Genomic DNA, 22,397 nt, shown 5'->3' with positions numbered 1-22,397 from the left:
ACAGAAAAACCAAGGATTGATTCGTTGACTGATTAACTGATTAATTTATTTAATGTAAGATTAACTGACCAATTGATAATGATGATAATTTTTGGTGTCGAATTGCCACAATCGTAACAAATTGAAAACGAAATGAATATGTTTATGTTGTGTATATCGCACGTGTGAAAGAAAGAAGAGAGAGAGAGAGAGGAGAGGGGAGAGAGAGAGAGAGAGAGAGAGAGAGAGAGAGAGAGAGAGAAAATAAGTAGGAGTGAAATATCTGTTCAATCTTAGTTATCGTTTAACATTATAACAAGTGTAACTAAATGACAAATTGCCATATTTATGGACAATAAAGATCTATTATTATTATTATTATTATAATAATAATAATAATAATAATATAATAATAATAATAAATAATAATAGTAATAATAGTAATAACAACAACAACAACAATAATAATAATAATAATAATAATAATAATAATAATAATAATAATAATAATAATAATAATAATAATAATAACAACAATAATGATAATAATACAACTTTTGTAGAGCTTTACTCCGAATACAAGAGCTCTAAAAGAAGGAAAATAATTGAAAAAATGAAATGTAAAACATTTACGCACATCAATTCAGACACAGAAAGACCTCGTGACAGATACGCATGACATTTTTATATCATCATTATAATTAATAAGCATCATAGTTAGTCGTCGTCGTCGTCATCATCATCATCACCATCATCATCATCATCATCATCATCATCATCATCATCATCGTCATCATCATCATCACTGTACTATAATCCTCAAGAAAATCAGCTTCACCATTACATATTTTCACATCTCAAATAAGTTTATTACTCTCTTCGTGTGAAGACAAGGTTCTGAACCCCATGCCTTAGAATTAAGGCTACCTCCGGAGTTAGATCAATTGGCCTTCCAGGCTCAGGACTGATGGTATAAAACTGAAGAATCGCTGTGAAAAATAGACTCAGTTCCATTTTTGCCAGGATCTCACCCAAACAGGATCTAGGACCTACAGAAAATGACACCATCCGTTCTCGGTGAGTAATTTTACCATCCTTACTGAGGAAATGCTCAGGATCAAATTTATCAGGGTCTGGGAATATTTTGGGATCCAAGTTTATAGATGCGAGGTTTGCAAGAACTAATGTATTTTGTGGTAGGTGATACCCTTGGAATTCTATGTCTTTATTCGTGACATGAGGAACTCCAGCAGGAGCGGTAGGCCGAAGTCGCAATACTTCTAAAATAGTGGCTTCTGAATATGGTAGCTTTTCTTTGTCCGCCAAAGACGGAAATTTCCCTTTGCCCAGGACTTGGTCAATCTCTTGCTGGCATTTTTTCTGGATATCCGGATATTTTGCCATGTACAGCATTGCCCATGCTAAACTGTTGGCGGTTGTGTCTGATCCCGCGGTGAATAAATCAACAATGACACGGGCCATACATCGATCGTCGTACGTTTCATTTTGTCCTTGCTCTCGTTTCATCTTGATGAACACATCGACAAAATCCCGAATGTTATCCTGGTCGTATGTTGACTCGTTGTTTGCGGCTAGGGTCTTCACGTATTCAGATGTAAGCAACAACGTACGACTGAAATTCTCCGCTATCTGTTTGAAGTGAGGGACATGTCGAAGGTACGGGAAGAAATTGACCGGTGTGAATATGGGATTGTTCTTCAATGAATCGTCTAGAACTCTCAAAAGTTCCTTAAATTTTTCGTCTTCATATTCGAATCTTGAACCGAAAATCACTTGGCAAATAACATTTGAAGTGGCGAGATTGAACAAAGGTTTCGTGTAAAATGGTTGATTGTTCTTTTGACCGAATGCGTCAAGAAGAACTCGAATTTCTTCCTGAATTTTCTCTTCCAAGCTGTGTTTTCCCACGCCAAAATCTCTCATTGTTGTCAGTGCGGTACGTCTCAGTGTTTTCCAGCTGTGACCGCTATTTGTGACAATACCTGCTCCCAGCTTCGTGTTTATGTACTTCATCATATAAAAAATCTTTTCAGGTCGATCGCTGAAGACGTCAGATTTTTTAACAAACGCTTCAATGAGCATGTTGTAGTCGCTGATGACGATTGCGTAGATAGATCCAAGCTTTAAGCTAAACAGCTTGCCGTATTTTCTGGCAAGAGTTTGAAAAATATGGTAATCTCCTTGCTCGGGTTTCCTTTGAAATTCTAGAATACTGCCAATGACAGGAAGCGGAAATGGCCCGGGTGGCATGTTAATTGACCTTGGCATGGTCTGAATGTAGAAGGTCAACAGGAGAACGAAGACAAAGACCAAAACAGTGGTAGGGGTGATCAGATTGATGAGTAATCCAAGCATTTTGTATGGCTTTGACTTTAAAGCGTTCCAATAAAGTCTTTTTTTTTTGTTTTTGAAGTATAAAAATGTTCGAATTTTTTATGTTGTGTGATGATTCTTCTTAATAATAATTCGATGTTGCCTCCTTTACTTTAGACTTGATTCAGCTGTAGATTGCTGGTCTCAACAGATTGGTCCTGTAGTGAGAAAAAAAAGAAATAAATATAAAATTCAAAATTGTGAATCAGCAATGAGTAAGAATAGTTTTTAGCATTTGTGGCCAATCGTCTCCAAACGGTATTATGTTGTGGTAAACAGGTACTAGAAATTGAAGTCTTTAACTTAACAAGACCTGCCCACAAAAACGAAAAGTTTTGACTCCTAGTCCAGAACATCATGTTCATCTCTTAGTCATTAAAACTTACTGAAAATGACAGTTGATTCCAGACTACATATTATCTAATTAATTTTGGGGTGTTATTTAATCATTGTGAGGGTAAATTGATGATTTTTGAAATTAACTATAGCGACTACAATTTGTATCTCCTAAATGTTACGAACTTTGATATAATTTTAGAAGGTAGGACTGGATTCAACTTTACAAATTTTGAGTTTAAAATTAAAAGAATGCCCTCATTGAGAAGGGTGAGTTTTATTTCTTTAACTTCAAAACACATTAATTTCCTAAATCTGTCCATCCTGACAATAAAATCCATTTTCCTCATCTAGTACATCCTGAAACATTACCAGATGGTCACAATTGTATACTTATAGTTCGATCATTACTAGATCAAATGATGTCAGATTGTCACTTTTGTCCAATGAAAGTTTGATCATTACTATTACTAGAGCACATGTCAGATTATCACGATTGTCCAATTATAGTTTGATCATTATTGGAGCCAATATCAGATTATCATGATTGTCCACATAGTTTGATCATTACTAGACCAAGTGTTAGAATGTCACGATTGTCCACTTATAGTTTGATCATTACTAGACCAAATGTTAGATCATTTTTCACGACTGTGAGAGTACAATATAAAACTAATGAAAATAATGATGATGATGATGATGATGATGATGATGATGATGATGATGATGATGATGATGATGATGATGATATAGAAACAGGGATAAACTCCGGCTCTATTGGCCTCATGGCTCTCAAGGACTACTTTTATCCTAGTATTATTCATGAGGAGAAGGTTATATCTTCTTTATGTGCAACAACCTGAAATTATTTCATTTGGGAATTTTAACAGTAAAGTACAGATCACCAGTTTAAAACACATGAGCTTTTATATAATGCAATGTCCACTTAAAGTTCTCAAAGCGCTTTACAATGAGTCCCTGGTCAACAGCAACACTTAACATGTAGGACGAGACATGACGTCGGTTAGTCGATATTACACTTTTTTCCGACTGAGACAAAGCTGTTAACGGCCAGGTACTCATTTTAAACCTGATAACGATGAGAGAATGTGAGTAAAGTGCAATTTGCATGCACTGAGCGAGCGAGGCTCAAACCCAGAATCTCCCGATCCGAAAGCGAGTGTCATGCCACAAGACCTCATAGCCGTAAAAATTGTCAATATATGACATATGAGAAACACCCAATAATCCTGATTTTTTTATCTTAGGGGAGATGTAGGTGTTGTAATACGATAAAAGTGCCTGTAGTGATATGACACTCCCCTTCGGATCGGACGGTGATGGCTCGAGTCCCGCTCTGAGCGGCGCATAGTTGAGTCCTTGGAAAAGGCTCTTTTCTCAAATTCTCTCACCGTACTCAAGTGTAAAATGAGTACCTGACCGTTAACAGCTTTGTCGCTGTTAGAAAAACAGGCGCCATGTCTCGTCCTACGTGATAAGTGTTGTTGTTGGCCAGGGACCCATAGTAAATCGCTTTTAGTGAATATTGCGCTATATAAAAGCTCAAAAAGCTCTAACCGTAATCGGGGACTTGTTGACCTCAGCCAGACACCTCATAACATTGATGTCTCGCTCTCGGGTCAATATAACTTCCTATATCAGTCAAGCATCGTATTATCAAACACGCCTTCGAGGTTAATGATCAATTCTTTCTTCCACTGACTAAACACTTATAATATACTTTCGTCCTGGCAAGAAAAATGTTCTAAAGCAAACAACAATTGATAAAAATTACCCTCACTAGCTTGTCAATCAAAACATGTTTCATCGAGTCACTCATTTTTGGTAAGTCAAAAGTTCAATTTAATTGACAGTTGAAGTAAAAGTGCTTAGGCCAAAGTTTTTAAAATGCTGCAGAACAGCTAATTAGAGGTGCATTACTGATAGGCAGCACTATGTAGACTGCTGTGGTCTGAAGGGGGAAAAAACGTATTTAAAAATTTGGACAGAAAAATCGTCCTTCAATATCGATGAAATGAAATGACCCTAATCTTGCCAAAAACTCTCAAACCTGGGACTTATGACCCACATCTTGCCATAAACTCTCAAACCTGGGACTTATGACCCACATCTTGCCATAAACTCTCAAACCTGGGACTTATGACCCCCATCTTGGGAGTCCCAATCACACTCGATCATAAGCAAAGGGACCGATATCCTTGATACAGTTGACTTTCCTGTTTGTTCTTGTTCCCTCCGGCTCCTGACGGAACGTCTTCTAAATTAATACTACTTACTTCTCACCATCAAAGTGATCATCACGATTTCCCTTTACCTAACTGAATACACTATTGTTATTCCTTTCACTGACCAACTGTCCATATAATGAAATATCCTGCACATTAATTGGAATGAATAATTGAGATGATAACCAAACGCATAACTGGTTAACATTGTTATAATTGAACATATTTTGCGTTGGTTTGTGAGTAGTTCCACTACAAAAATGATCCCATAACATTTTGGGTTATCAGACCTGCATCTAAGTGCACGTCAATTATGACCACTTGTGGCGTAGTTGCACACATATTATGTAATGGCTGATGATCACACAGTGTTGTTTTTGATAGATAGTAATAGTATCCTTTGCGTTGTGTTGTAGATGTTATTAATGACGAAAGAGTTCTCAAGGGCCGATTATGATAATTGAATGTACAACATCAAGACATTCAGATAAAAGTCCAGATTCCAAGTCTCATTTCTTACAGTTTTATTTGTTGTGATAAATTCAAAATCCAAATCATGATTAATTCCAAATCCAAATAAAATAGCATGGTCATAATTCAACCAGTTTCATAAATTCCAAATCCGTAAAATCAGTCCAAATGTAAAGTCATTTTGCCTAAGTAACCATTTTCAATATACGTTGAATATTTCTAAGTCAGTAAAAGCAAATAAATGATGGTGAGCACAAAAAGTTTAAAGTGTGCAGCTCATAGCGAAGTAGAATGCAGAATCAAAAGGTAGAATAGAATCAGAAACACTCTGTTTTATATCCTATTGTAAACTGTACCACAATTCCTTTAACCAAAGGTCAGTTTGTACCCCCAAATAATCAAAGGTACGCCCAAATAATCCGTACGCCCAAATAACAAATACGTTACGCCCAAATTTATTGTACGCCCAAATAATACTGTACGCCTAAATCATAAATACCAACAATAATTTAATGCTTTTATCCTCAAATACCAAGTAACACCAATCAAAGAAAGTAATTTTCTAGTACTCAATATAATGACCCAGTTTAACTGATATACAAACATTGTGAAAACCATTAATAGTAGGGGGAATTAGGCTAAAACCGTGCAAATTCGGGTTGAAAGCATGAAAATTTGCATACAGGTTGCTAAGACCCATAGAAAAAACATCTGATATAGAACCACTCTGGCAATCAATTATAACGTATCGGTTTAAGGCCTTAGATTTTACCTATTACAGCTATATTAAACAAGGGAAATAACTGCGTAAAAATATATTTTTTCTTCATATTCATTGTATTAGGGAAAATTAGGCTAAAACCGTGCACATTGGGGTTTTAATCCTGAAAATTGGCATATAGGTAGCTATGACCCGTATAAATAACACCTGATATAGAACCACTCTGGCAATTTATCATAACAGTGCGTTTTTAGCACTTTTATTTTTTGCTATATAGCATTACTTATCCGAGGAAATAACCACGACAATACAATGTGCGTTCTAAAACTTTAAATACACCGGTAACCATTTACGGTAGCTAACTGATGGTTATCGTGTTGTAACTAGTAGATAAAAGCGGGAGAGTTGGGAGAGGAGTGAGTGGGAGCGACGGAGAGAGAGAGAGAGAGAGAGAGAGAGAGAGAGAGAGAGAGAGAGAGAGAGAGAGAGAGAGAGAGAGAGAGAGAGAAGAATTTTACTCATTACTGTACTGACCTAAGACCCCCCCCCCCCCCACCACACACACACACACACACACACACCCGCATCTACATAAGTCCGTGCAAGGCAAACCGGACCTTAAACACTTGCATCGGGTGCCGATACATTCTCTCTTACATGAACATTTGATGAGTTTTTGGGACACTTTTGACAATTCTGGAAATAAGCTCCACAGTGGTTCATGTCGATCGTCACATTTGTTGCAAGGTACACTTCTATAAAAGATATAATGTTAGCAAAAGCTCGACTTCTTTCAAGAACTGTGACATCATGATTATCATCAGCAGTGACATCTTTTAAAGCTTGTTTTTTTAAGTATCGTGCATAACAAATTTTATGGTATAGGGCGGTCTTCTGCTTCCTGAGCGACTAAATCTCCTCCTGCAATAAATGACAACATATCAGAATCTTTTATGGATAACGCTATTTCACGAATATTATCTTCCATATCTGTTGTCATTACAGAATGGAGTACTCCCGATTCCATGTTTTTTTTAAGCACGTTTGTTTATTATAGTCAATCTATAATTATAATTTTGAACGTTGTCTCATTATTCTCGTGGGTTGCTAAATATAATCATTCGGTGACTTCTCCAAGTCAAATGACGAAGTTTGGAATTCTTGTAGAGCAATTCTTTTAGATTTCTTTAATTCTAATCGCCTAATTTTGTTGGCATTAAATTTTACACGACAATACTTATGCCACTTAGTATCATTTTGTTTTAAACTTTCAATAATCTCATTTAGAGGGACATTATAAACGGTCTGTGTTATCTTGTTGGCAACACTTGTCCCAGTCTCTGGGAGCAGTTCTTTTTGCTATTGTATGTGTATCTGAAATCATGCAAACGCATTCCTTTATTAGGCATATGCAATATTCTTTCATAACTCACTCTCTCTCTCTCTCTCTCTCTCTCTCTCTCTCTCTCTCTCTCTCTCTCTCTCTCTCTCTCTCTCTCTCTCTCTCTTTCTTTCGTTCTTTCTGTTAAAGACACAACATCAGCAGGCAAAATGTGTGCAGTGCCGTACATAAGGACACAACAGTACAAATAGAACATTCTCCCATTGTCCCTTTGAGGTAAATAACGTAAAGTAAATAACTTGCCACAATACAGCATCATAGTGGTTGATGATGATGATAATGATGATAATTATAGTAATGTAAATGGTATGCTGACTCTTTACTGTCATCAAGTTTGACTGAAATAGGTTTTAACTCACATAAAATGATTATAGCAGTATATTTGGAAAGAAAAGAAAACAGGAGGAGGGGAGAAGGAGCACTGTCCTTTGTCAACACTGGTTATCGGCATTTATTGAGCTGTGTTCTGCTAGTCTGTTTTGTCTACCCCTCTGCTCGTCTTCCCGTCTGCCCGTCCGTTTTAGAGCAATTGATTATACTTATTAAATCAGATGCAGAAAAAAATCTCATATTATTATAGAATATTGCTCGCTAGACGTCCTTTAAAACAAGTGAAATTGAATAATATTTACGATTAAATAATTTGTATGGTTCGTGAATCGAAAGTAAAGGGAAAGGAAAACATCCGCTTCGACGCTAAAAATGTCACCAATGGGAATCCAAAGGATGACGTAAAACAACCTTTGGTCGGCTTGCCTCGAATGTTTACACAATAAAAATGATAGAAATTATTGTCGTCCATTTCAAAATTTTCTAATTTTAAAAACCTTGTATCTCAACTAATACTGATCTCTCAGAGTGGTTCTATATAATAAATTATAGGGTTTTCCATATTCTACAACATATGTAATTTTCATGCTTTCAACCTTGTTTGCACAATTCAAGGGTTTTTTGGACCTAATTCCCCCTACTATAAACCCACTTGCTGTAAGCTAACTATCTTACATACGCCCCTTTCTTAGAATTTAAATTGACTTTTTAAAAATTTCAATTTTTTTAAAAATCAGTAAGATATTAAATGTATATGCAACATCTATTAAAATTAGATAATAAAATGTAATAAATAGTTTATCAAAGTGACAACACTTATACCAATTAAATATTTTTAAAAGTTTAAATTTCAAATTACCCAACATCAAAGATGATTTAAAACATTTAAATTACCCAACACCAAAGTTGATTACAACATTTATATATAATATATTGATTATAGTTTTTAAAGTATTACAACACCAATGATAAGATATCTATTAATTAAAAGTTTCAAAAAAAAATCTTTTCACCTTAAATCTTCATAGCAATACATGTGTTTAATTCCCATCATATTCCATCACATATAAATATTCTTGCTTAAGAAAGAATGGTTCAAATCCCATATGTGATATACTCACGTTGTCTTATTCAATCTCAAATTCAACTCTATACGACATGGGTGATAATCTCAGCTTCCATGTATGTTTACTCATTTACTGTCATATCACAACCAATACCTTGTATTTCCTTACAGTGTATGATTCCATTTAAACAATATTATTACATTGATTCCAACTTATAATATGAGGTACAATAATATATTATAGACATCTAAATCCATATACGATTATAATTTAATCAGTAATGAAAGAATATTTTGATATAACTCATAAATATTGATAACAACTACAACAGTTATAAGCAAATCGATAGGAGAAAAATTTAATGAAAATATTCGCAGAAACAATATACAATCTGCTCAATAAAAAGCCAATGTCTCGCGCATTTGCTCTAGGCTTATAATAATATTTATGTAATAATCTTGTTATTGTGGTATCTTGTTATTTGGGTTGCAGGGGGTACATACAATAATGAAGCCTCTTTGTAGTTTTCTTCAAGTTACGTGTAGTTTTTAATGAGGAAGGTGTAATATAGTCGATGGAGTAAATGAGAGAGATTTGATAGGGAGGATGTATGGAGTTGTTCTGAGAGGTTTAGTGGCGAGATATTTCTTGATAATAAGGTGTAGTTTTTGTTGTTGAGAATGAGATGTGTGTAGTTGCCAGTGCCGCTATTTTGAGGCAGCGTGGCAGGCTTCTTGAGGCTTGGGACGAATGAAGAGGGAGTGATAGAACAAAACAAGATCTTATTTTGCGCAAGAGATATGCTGAGTTTTTCTCTCGCGCAATGCTCAGGGTCGTGATTGGTTCTAAGGAAGGGGCGACACTGTCAAATAAAGAAACAGAAATAACACACTATTAAATCTTACTATCTAATAGTTTTATTTCAATTAGGATTGCCCCCGACGTGAGTCGGGAGGCGAATGACCAATGCATGTTATATAATGGAATAGAAAATGAAGATTGGCACTCAGCCCTCAACGTAAGTCGAGTGGCGATACGGCCAATGCATGTTATATAATGGAATAGAAAATGAAGATTGGCACTCAGCCCTCAACGTAAGTCGAGTGGCGATACGGCCAATGCATGTTATATAATGGAATAGAAAATGAAGATTGGCACTCAGCCCTCAACGTAAGTCGAGTGGCGATACTGCCAAAATTAGTAATATAATGATAATCGAATGTATCAATAAAACATGAATATTTACCAAGTGAGATAATGGCATCGAATATGCCAACATCATTAAGCATAAAAGCATAAGATATAAATCACTACCAACAATCTCAGAAGTTTGGTATAATTCTATGATGCAGGGCATCATCAGGACATTATACAGCTATAACGATTAATGACCAAGAAAGCTTGACAGACAGACCGATAACTGAGCATACAGCTAGTCAGACAATAGGTACTTATGCCTATATGTGTATCAGGTGACAGGCATATAGATAGTTGAATAGATTATTGGGTAGATTGATATGTAGCCAACTGTAATCTCATACTAAGTAATTGAAAAGGTAAATATATAAAGATGGGTACATATGCGCATAGGCAGACAGATTAGTAAGTATACAGATAGATAGGTCCGTAGGTCGGTCGGTAGATGGATGGATGTAGATATAGATAGATAGATAGATAGATAGATAGATAGATAGATAGATAGATAGATAGATAGATAGATAGATAGATAGATAGATAGATAGATACAGAGAGATATAGATGGATAGATGGAAGGGATGTGACAGTGACAGGATAACTATACCAACAACATTAGAGTAGGCCGATATTATTTACAAATCACCAGTAATAAAGATCGTGGTAAGTTTGTAATCGTGATAAACAGATTATTGCTAGCACTCATGTAATCAATTAATTAGACTAAGTATTTTCCTCATGACAGATACAAGTTATACTGGCACGTATTCGATTTACTGTCATTACACAAAGGCATTAACAATCCACGGAAATGATATGAATAAAATAAGAAATCACGATGTCAATAATTAAAACAATAAATGCAACAGCAACAATAATAATAATAATAATAATAATAATAATAATAATAATATAATAATAATAATAATAATAATAATAATAATATAATAATAATAATAATAATAATAATAATGCTTATGACAATGTTAATAATAAAAGTTCAACATACCTGTCAAATAAAGAAACAGAAATAACACACTATTAAATCTTACTATCTAATAGTTTTATTTCAATTAGGATTGCCCCCGACGTGAGTCGGGAGGCGAATGACGTTGAAGCGAGGTGCGCCACTGGTTTTATCCTTTCTCCTCACTTAAGTGCGACGGCGCGCAGCATACCGCAAGACGAATAGAAGGAAACCATAACAGAAAGTGCTATTTAAAAAAATACAAGAAGTATGAAACCATCATACTACATTTATATAACTCATTGCGACGTAATCTCACACCTCATAATAATATAGTATTGATAAAATTGTGCGCTTTAACCACACGCCACGTATTTATAAAAATTCACCGCCTTCTGCATCATTTCATAATGTTAAACCATGCGCTTTAATCAAACGCAAAATAAAATATTCCCGAACGCATCATTCCTGCGTCTCGTAATTTAAACCGTGTACACATTAATTACCGCGTCTTACATCACTGCGCTTATCTACCCAATATGCATTTACACCATTTTACCATATGGGTTATAATTCGCTGATTCTTAACAAGTTAACCATTTGTGTCACAAATATTATCAGCTCATATGACATAATAATGCCTTTCAATATTTTGTTATTCTTCCGTAATAACATTTTAACTCCGATTACAAGACATCAGTCTTTCATAATAATTAATACTCCGTCATTGTGTTTATATTATCTCCTTATCATTCTCCGCCTTTAAATCAAAAGTCCGTTAATTTGTTATATGAGAATATTGCTCCTTTAAAAAAACTTACGATGAAACGCATTTCAAAACAAAACATCACAATGATTGACTCATATTCTGCATACATCAATTTCAACTTAATTTCTGGTGATAAATCAAAATGTCTTATGTAATCTATTGCAACGCCATATCTCATTACACAAAGAAAATTAGCTCTGTTGTCAATTACTTGGCTGCGTTAACCACACATTTATTACTAAGGAAACAAACAGATATAAAACTTTGCTCTTTGTCATTATAAACCGCATGAATCTCAAAGAGTCAATATCAACCTACCAATTTATCCTTATCGACGGTAAAAATATAATCAATGATGTAATAATATAGCATTAAACAGTGGCGTGGCGTGCTTACAGTATAAGGTGGTGCCAGAATCAGAAGAAAATGACTTAAAACATGCTATATTTGTAAATACAAAAGATAGAAAACAAATATACAGGAAAAGACTTAGTCAAAGAAGTAAGAGGCGATATTTACCTTTTCTTAGTTTTATTTTATTTTTCAATGCTATAATCCATTTTAAAAAGATGGATGTGGTGCCAGCACCAAATCAACCAATATAGCCACGCCCCTGACATTAAATACGATAAGACATTCTTCAATCATCAACACTTATAATCGTTGGTATTGCCATCATCTGCTTGAGTCATTTTGACAGAAAATAAAACATAACAACATTAAATAATGACCAACTGTCATGTAATTTCAACAGTATCATACAAAAATTGAAATAAAAATCGACACATCTTTGTTACTGAGTTAAACAAAACATTGCCATTAATTGTACAGATTACACTGCGTGCCATTTCCCCCACAAAGTAATATTACTTTGTGTTTCCCCCTCTGAGCGGTATTTCAGTGCTAGGTCAACTCGACCCCATTAGTGGGGTCAGCCCATGGGTTGAACTGGTAGCGGTCAGGGGAAATCTGTGATGCCGCTGATGGTAATTAATTGTTGCAATATTTCATAGGAAAAAAAAAAAAAAAAAAAAAAAAAAAAAAAAAAAAAAAAATTTTTATTCTCTATTGTCTTCTGGCACTTTTCTATTCACTTCATATCTTTTTTTTACCAACATAAGTGCCTGCTCCACTCACTTTTCTGAATTAAAAATTCACCCCATACACCGGAGCATACTCAATGTCTCAATCGTTTCTATGTTATATGTTTGTGTTGAGAATATTGGCTATTAAGCTTAACTGCTGGTCAAAATTATTCGCGATGGTGGTGTACGAACGAATCGGCGGTCTCAAGAAGTGGGTGAGAGAGGGATCTAGTAATGACTTTGAGTTTGAAACGAATATTTTTGTGTTCGTGGATAGCTCACACGGTAGAGCCACGCTCTCACCTGCCAGGCGGAGTTGTCGTACCAATAAGGTCGCAGGTTCAAACCCCACCACCGCCGCGAAAAAAAAAAAAAAAAAAAAATTTTATTCTCTATTGTCTTCTGGCACTTTTCTATTCACTTCATATCTTAATATTTCATAGTATTGCTCAGTTGCTAACATGAATATGAAAATTGTTCCCTCACCACAACAAAGCAAGGGTTTCTTTCATCATATGCCATGGTTGATAATAATGTATCCTCTTAAGGCTGCTCATAAGAGAGGAGCCAATTTAGTGGTTTTTGGGCTATCAATGAAATCAATTTGTTGCAATTTGCATATCAATAATATAATTCCTAGCGGCAGAAAATGATTTAAATAAGCATCATTATAAAGTAAAAATGATGATCTTGACACATGCCAAGTTTTGTTGTCCGGGCAGTAAAACCTTAAAAGATATGAATTTTTTATTGTAAATTTCTTATTTGGCATGATTTGGTGAGATCCTCATTTTCTCCCCCATAGTATTCCATGCCATGAATTATGTCCAAATATCAGTTTAGGAATAAAATATAAATCATTAGACGAAAATAATACTAATCTAATTTTTTAAGCATTTAACTGATTTAAATATTATAAGTTTTGGGCACATTTGAAAGCCAACTTTTTAATGGCTTGATAACTTTTTTCTATACTTAAATCCCTTACGATTCAAGTCAAAATTATATTTTTTTATGACTGTTAGGCATTATAGTTTGAAGATGTATACGGTACTGCTTTTGTGTGGTTTTCTCGGGAATTGCCGACTTTGTAGTGTCATATAGGTGTCAATGTTTAGGGTATTCTTGCATGTTGAATAAGTAATATAATGTAAGTTCAAGTTCTCCTTTTGTGCACAAGTGAATGTGTTAACTTTTTATAGACTGAAGCGTCCAGATATATATGGCAGTGATTTCCCAAAAATTAAATGATCTTGCTGTGGTATGCCTGTGGTGTTGTACTGATTTGACTCTGGTTGTTATTCAATTGTTTTATCTCTAAATTTGACTGACTGGAGTTCAATGGTATATCAGATGACTTTATAAGACAATGACTGAATGTGTATTCTTGGAAGAAAGGAGATGATTCTATATAACCTGTAACAGTGTGTTCGTTTTGAATGTAGTTGGTCAATAAGGAGAAAGAGGTCGCTACTTGGAATAAACTATATGCCCTCATAATTTTGAATCCTCTCTTGTCCACATACTATGTCCATCTGTTAGAGCAAATCATTTAATTTAACAGTACCAGTGCTTAGTGTTAGTTGTAATTGATGATTGATACTGCAATATTTGTAGCATGTCCAGTAACCTTGTTGGGAGATTGATTTTTTTCTTGTAAAGAAGTCATACTTTATAGGCAGATTGATAGTAAATTGAGATATTGAAATCATACACAATATTGGTTTTTAGTCTTTACTGGTCAATAAAATATTATCTTTATGAGTGATTTTACCACATAAAGACATAAATCATATCAGTTTACTGTGGAACGCAATTGGTAAAAACAATATACAGAACTAACAAAACCATGAATAAATCAAGAAAATCACCTGCCAATATGATAATATTGCACAGGAACATAGATGCATATATGTACTTTTGATATTTATTAAAATTCTTGAGATATTGCCGCTGAGTTTTGAATAACAAATTTTTATTTAAGTGCACCATAATTTACAAGCACTTAAAATTCGATCCACAATTTGCCATATTTAAAGAAAACTATTAACCACAAGAATATCAAATTTTCACTGATGTTTAGAAAGACAACTGATTTTTCAAATTAAAATAATAAAGTGAAAGAGTCTGTTATTGTTTCCCCGCTATACAGACATATTATAAGACCATAAATTTCCATAATTGCCCCCATTGAACACAGCGCTGCCTGATACCAGTTGAACTCCAATGACCTCACGCAGGTAGCTAGCAGGGAGGGTTAATGGCCCCTTGGGAGTTCCAACTGAAATAGGGCTGATTCCACGCAGTGATTAATATTCGAAGATTTGTTCCTAAACGCTCGATAGTAAGTAATCGCATTTTCATTTATTTTGAAAAATAAAACTCACTGAAATATTCAATTTTCTCTCTCCCTCTCCTCTTTTTAAATAAATAAAATACAGATAGCATCAATATGATATTATTATTATTATTATTATTATTTTGCCGTTCTATTATTGTTTTTAGTTTCTAAATATAATATATTTCCCTAAATATATTTTTTATTTTCCTTTTCCACCTAATGTTCTTATTTTCAATGTTATTTCGTTAAGTTTTTAAATATCGTCTTTTGTCAGAATTTTAGGAATCATCTAAAATTTCAATATATTTTTTTTCATATTTCAATACAAAATAATAATACTACTTCACCTTCAACATTGATATTCGTTTTCTTTTCCAAATAAATTCACAATTTTTTCACTTCAAAATTCGAGTCTCACAAAAACGTCAATAGATTTTAACACCGCAACAAAATACATTTCTTGTGTATCCATGGTTCAGAAAAATAACATATTGCAAACAGCACCGAATTAGAATATAGCATACTGAGTCACGGCTCCAGATAACATAATGTAGTATCAGATAGTTGTTCTGGTTTCATTCTACTAAGATAAAATTATTCCCCAAATACCAAGTAACACCAATCAAAGAAAGTAATTTTCTAGTACTCAATATAATGACCAAGTTTAACTGATATACAAACATTGTGAACACCATTAAATCCACTTACTGTAAGCTAACTATCTTACACACTCCCATCACTACGGTTTGTGTCGGCGAAAACTTGATGTTTGAAATTCAACTAAATCTTTTTCATTCCTAGAATTTGAGTCAAAACAAGTTCCCTCATTTGCTGAGAGTCAGATTTCATCCTTGACACATTCAGAAATATAAATTACACATTCTGGATACTCTCTCTTAAACCCAATAAACGTCATATTCAATGCATACAGTTGTAATACCAACAGACGCGTTTGGTCACTAATGTAGTATTATTATATTTAATAAGACGGAGTAATATTTTTACAGGATTTTTTCGTCCACTTTTCTGTGTCTGCTGTTATTTCATAACTTAACTTATATAAATAGCTATGAACGTCCTCCCTTAAAACATGTCATCATTCGCCGTATGTTGGGTTATTTGATCGCTTTTACTCGATCGACGATCGAGCGCCAAGCCACGAGTCAGTGCTCGATCTCAATGCCGGAAGAGCGAGTTAGTAAAACGATCACTCGATCGTAAAACGATCAGGCGGGTTGTGAGCTTGAGACGATCTTGACACGTGAGACGAGCTTGAGACGATCAGGATTCGAGCGAGCGGAGGGGTAACGAGTGTTTCGAATCATTTCAAATTCAAACGATCACAGTTTGCCATCCGATACCAATCGCCAATGTTTGCACACGGTAGTCTGTGGTTCTTCCACAGCCCTCACTCCTTGTCAGATGTTAGTGTGTCTGGGTGGCAGTGGCAGGGAAATTCGTATAGGTGTATCACGCGTGTGTGACAAGACTTCATTAAACCTACTAAAGTTTGACTATCACACACACACACACACACACATACACACACACACACACACACACACACTAAGGCTATTTCTATGACACACACGCATCCCTCTATCAATGAACACTCCTACAGTAGTGCGGCTATGTGGTCTAGTCATGACGTAACTATAGGTAGTACTCTAGTCGACCATGGGTCTCGTGCATTATAATGGTCTAGTGGTATGACACCCGCTTTGGGATCGGAAAGTCCTGGGTTCGAGCCTCGCGCTCGGTGCATAGTTGAGTCTTTGGACAAGGCTCTTTACTCACATTCTCTCACCGTACTCAGGTGTAAAATGAGTACCTGGCCGTTAACAGCGTTGTCTTTGTCTGAAAAATTGTAATATCGCCTAACAGGCGGCATGTCCCGTCCTACATATTAAATGTTGCTGTTGACCGGGGACCCCTTTACAAAGCGCTTTGATCACATTTAGTGGATATTGTAAAGCTCAATTTTTTAAAGTAAAACATTAGCTTTGAATATGGAATGTTTCAATTTTAGATGCCTGTGTATTCTTTGTTAGTTCCCATCATCATCATCATCATCATCATCATCATCATCATCATCATCATCATCATCATCATCATCAGGGGCAGCGGTATGGTCTTTGGTTGGCACCCGAATGGGTGGTCTTGAGTGGTCTTGAGCAAGTCACCTTGCCCTAACTAAATTTGCGGCGCTGCACTGCGGCTATCGCTTGGGTTATTCCAGTCTTCCCTTAGAATAGACCCGAAAGACGAATCTCCCCTATGGGATGAATAAAGGGAATTATGTTTAATTTATTTATCATCACCATCATATCAGCGGGATCATCATCATCACCACCACCACCACCACCACCCTAATAATAATGGATAAAATAAATATCAACACATTTCAATGTAATAATCAATCTAAAATCAATCAGTGCTCCTAAAAGACCCTTTGATTTCTTTGTCTAATTCGTTCCATACTTTTGGAGTCCCGACAAAGAAAGATTTTCAGCTAACTATAGTTTATATATGGGAATATTAATCAGTCGTTTATATTGGAATCGGAGTTGTCTAGCAGGTGTATTAGTTCAAAGCGCATTTCCAAGGATTTACCATGCTCAATGAACTTCACAACATTTAATTTAATTTATTCCTCCGGCACGCCATATCGACCATACATCCATTTCGTACAGTAGGTACCGATCGCTGTTTGGAGTCTTTTTGTATTAAAGCTCTTTACAATACCCGTCATTGCTTATAAGATAAGAATACATTCACACCTGAGTCAAGTGCCTGACACACGGACTTAACGTCTGGATCACAATTTTCAACAATCACTGTCACTCATCCGGCCATTGACAAGGCTTGCTTTTGTGACAAGAGACACCGTACCACTGAGCGACCGAACAAATAATCACCATCTGCGCCATCGTCATCATCATCATCATCATCATCATCATTATCATCATCCTCATCACAGCCGTAACAGCCAGCAAAACCACAATCATCATCTTCGGGTCCGGTCTATCCGTGTGGGGGGTGGGGGTGGAACCTGCTAAAGTATTTCATTTTTTAAACAGAAACACGATAATCATCATCATCATCATCATCGTCATCCATTGTCGTCGGCATCGTTATCATCGTGTCCGGGCAATCCGTGTGTGTCTGGGTGTGGAACCTGCTAAATATTATTATTATCTACCTACCTAATAAAAACACACCATTCTTGTTCATTTATTTTTCAAATAATGAAATGAAAGGCACGACCTTTCCCACACACACAAGAGGCGATGACGACCAGTGACAAATTATGGGAGGTGGGGGCGGCCGACAACGTTTGGCGCGACATAAATATGAAATGTTAAGGTGACAGCGGGATGATGGTGGTGGGAGGGGGGGGGGGGGTCTCAACCCTTCACCATCAACAACTGTTTGATGGCGTGTGTGTGTGTGTGTGTGTGTGTGTGTGTGTGTGTGTGTATGTGTGTGTGATGCGACGAACGATCATAATCAAGGCTGCCAGACAGCCAGATTTCTTCTTGCCCAAGTAGTCAAATAGACCCCAAATAGCCAAACACCACAAGCATTCTGACTCCCTTGAAAAACTCATTTGTTTTGATTAACAAAACAATCGACTACAGTTGGATAAACTTATCTTTTCATTTTTTTTAAATAAAATATTTTTTTTAAATGAATAATAATAGAAAAGCGTTTCTTAGTAACCAATTATGAACTTGGCCATCTGGCAGCCCCCATCATAACCAGCTGCAGTCAAGCCAGCCACAGACATAAGAGAGGGAGGGGTATGTGAAGTTTCCTGTGGCAAACGAGTTGCTCGTGTTTTTTTTTTCAAACGAATCACTGCTCGATGACGTCACTGACTCGAAACCCGCTCGAAACCGACTCGATTTTAGAGGACTCGATCGAAAACCCGCTCGATTTGATCGTTTCAAACTCGACCCAGCACTAGATAAAGGGGGCTGTTCGTCAGGAGGTGTATACGTGGATGACATGAATGTATAATGATATACGCCAGACATTAAAGTATTTAAATCTCTACTTACAGGTCATTTTCCCACCCAGCACAAAAATAGATTTTTCTTACTCTAACAGAAAAGCAAGAAGCACATTCTATACATAATATTATTGTCCAGCAAAATGAGATCTCCAAACAGTATCGAGTTTTTATAGCTATAATAACCATATTTTATATCACTGCCTGGGGGGGGGGGAGGGGGGGGGATTGTCTTACTTTGACAGGATTATTAAAAGAGCTAATAAATTTACTACCATGTCTTTTAATGATTTATATTCAGAATACTGCTTAAGAAAAATTAGTAATATTTTAGATAATCCAACTCACCCTTTATATCTTCAGATCACTAAGTCGAACAGAAGTGACCGATTGTTGTCTATACGAACATAAAGTGAAAGACACCTCCGATCCTTTTTACCTTACAGTTTCAGAATTTTTAATAAGGAAAATAATTTATAAATTTTGGTCTACGTCTGTTTTAACTTTGAAACCTTTTCTTTAAAATTACTCCATACCCACAATTTTTAAACATCAATTTATTAAATCGCTTCCTACAACTTTTCTATTGACCTTTTTATTCTACATTACGTCATAGACCTGGTGAAATTGCTTTGCGATAGAGTAATGTCCTATCTAAGGGGTAAAATGTTATCGCTATCTTTCGTGTAGAGCAGCGAAAATCAAGATAAACACCCGCTCCATGGGCTTTATCGCTCTGAAGGACTACAACTGTTTGCCGAGAGAGGTGCAGTTGTTCAATTTGAGGTTATGGTAACATGTGCATGTTTTACCTCTCTCACACAAAAAATGGATTTTTCTTAATCAAATAGAAAATCAACAAGTACATCCTATACATGATATTGTTCAGCAAAATGTGCTCTACATCACAATATCAAGTTTTTATAGACATTTGTGATGTACAAAAGAAAACAGAATGATAAAACTGTTGGTTGCATCGTAACGAATGTGACGATTTTCCTTGAGTTCGTAAGGAGAGAGTTAAGACAATACCATCTTTTCAATCTTTCAATGTGTTAAAACCAGTAACATCACAATTTCCGAAAAATGTCTTATCCTCCCTGTTACTGGTATAGATATTGTTTGATATTATTAAAAACCAGCGGCAGCACAGCTTAGTTAAGAAATGTTATAAACGTTAAATAATACTAGCGATTTTACAGCAAATTTGTCTACGAGGACTTGTGTCGTCTACCTAGCCTCTACCCTTATCAGCGGTGGAATTGTGCAACTATCATGGTGCTGTCCTCTCTCCCCTTGTGTGTTTAACCGACCACCCACAACCAAACACTGCCAAAAAGCCTTTATGTTTATGAGCGGGAAATCTTTAATTTCATATTATACCGATCTATCAACCAGTTAGCTGCCACACTCTGGAAAAACTCGTACTTAAAGAATTTGGCCAGAAATCTCATCCTTCAAATATTGATCGATTTTAAATACCCTCACATTTGCAAAAGCTCTCAAACCAGGGACTTCGCGAGGTTTGATGGTTTTTGCCAAACTGAAGGTCATTTAATTTAAATCGATCGATATTTAAAGGACGAGTTTTCTGGCTATTTAAAAAATTAAATTACGAGTTTTTCTACAGTGCGACAGTGGTTATATGGCTCAAATGTTTTAGAAGTCCTTAAACCCTCATGAATTCTTTGAGGCCTTGAGTTGGAAACGTTTTGACGAGTTGATGGGTCTAAGATTTTAATTTCTTGACAAGGTTAGGGTCTTTTAAATCTAACAATTTTTAAATTTATATGTTTTCTGGCTAAAATGTGAAGAGGCATTTTGTCAGTTGCAGCAGAGCAGTTGTCCTAGTTGCAGGTAAAAAGGTCAAAGGGCCCATTATGGAATTTGAAAGATATGGTGTGTTAGTATACGTACCAGGTCGATTCACCCTAGACCCCTAGACGCTGAAAATATTATAGATAGGACAAAATTGACGTCACTCAGCTCTTTGTTATTGTTTTTTAGCAAGACATTTTCTTATTTGTTTATTTGTCAGTTCTCAGGATGCAACAATACCCAATGTTCATGTATTTTGAGAGGGGGGGGGGGGGGGGTTAGTTTCTTTCTTTTTCACAGTGTGACAATACGGAACGTTCAAGTTGTTTTTTTCCTCCAGACAACAACAGAACGAATGGGTTTTTTTTTTTTCAGAGCACAAGAGTGCGGAACGTGTGTGTTGTTGTTTTGTTTCTTTTCTTTTCAAAGTGCATCATTAAGGACCGATCTTGTTGTTTTTTTCAGAGCACAAGAGTGCGGACCCTAAGTGTTGTCGTTTTGTTTTTGTTTTTTCATAGTGCAACAGTACGGAACGTTTGTGTTTTTGTTTGTTTGTTCTCTGAGTGCAACAACATTGAATGTTCATGTTTTATTTTGTTTTGTTTTTTGTTGTTTTTTTTTTTTTTTGTTGTTGTTTGTTTATTTTAGAGTGCAATAGTACGTAACTTTCTTTAAGGTGACATTAACAAATACATTATGTGTGTGTGTGTGTGTGTGTGTGTGTGTGTGTGTGTGTGTGTGCGTTTCGCCTCTGATAATGTTATCTTTCAAATACCAGTATAGACCGTATAGGTTATAAGTTCCGTTGACATGTACAAAGTTGACAACCACAACTTTCAGTTACCAGCCTAGCTCATAATATAACTGTGCTTGTCTGTTGTACAGAACGCCTTTTATCCAATATGGCCAGATATTCCTGTTTCATTGTATAGATAGAATGCGCTTGGCCAAGGAGTTCACAACATTGCCATCCGGAAGTATAACGGACCAACACACAAACTCTGTGTAACCATGAACTTTTATAGTCTGGTTAATACAGTTTAGTGAGAACAACTCACAAACGCGGATGGCAAAAACAATAACAAAGGCCTGAGTGACGTCATCTGCATACTATCTATTCAGATAGACCAAGATAATTTGAAACTTTCGATAAAGTTAACCTGCGACTTTTAGAAGTCTCTTAGCTTTATGACTTTTGATATATCGGAGAGGGGGGGGGGGGAGAGAGATCTTATCATCTAAATCTATAGAAAGTAACGTTT

At 35.7% G+C, this 22,397-nt stretch overlaps 1 pseudogene across 2 annotated transcripts in view; it reads right to left on the bottom strand.

The window, feature by feature from the left end:
- Window positions 1-645: 645 nt before the first annotated feature.
- LOC144976754 (cytochrome P450 2J6 pseudogene) overlaps window positions 646-22,397 on the bottom strand; it is a 25,849-nt pseudogene continuing 4,097 nt past the window's right edge. The window contains exons 1-2 of one of the 2 annotated variants that reach the window (XR_013646165.1): window positions 19,666-19,923; window positions 646-2,531 (exon numbers count right to left, since the gene is read on the bottom strand). The product of XR_013646165.1 is annotated as a cytochrome P450 2J6 pseudogene, transcript variant X1 (transcript). Of the gene's footprint in view, window positions 2,532-19,665; window positions 19,924-22,397 lie in introns of those variants that run through there. The other variant, XR_013646166.1, reaches the window with a different exon arrangement.

This window comes from Berghia stephanieae, chromosome 7 (assembly GCF_034508935.2).
Source record: "Berghia stephanieae isolate SIO BIC M18660-M18661 chromosome 7, UCSD_Bste_1.3, whole genome shotgun sequence".
Lineage (NCBI taxonomy): Eukaryota > Metazoa > Mollusca > Gastropoda > Nudibranchia > Aeolidiidae > Berghia > Berghia stephanieae.
The sequence above is the reverse complement of the archived record's forward strand: the minus strand, read 5'-3'. Positions and strand labels throughout refer to the sequence as shown.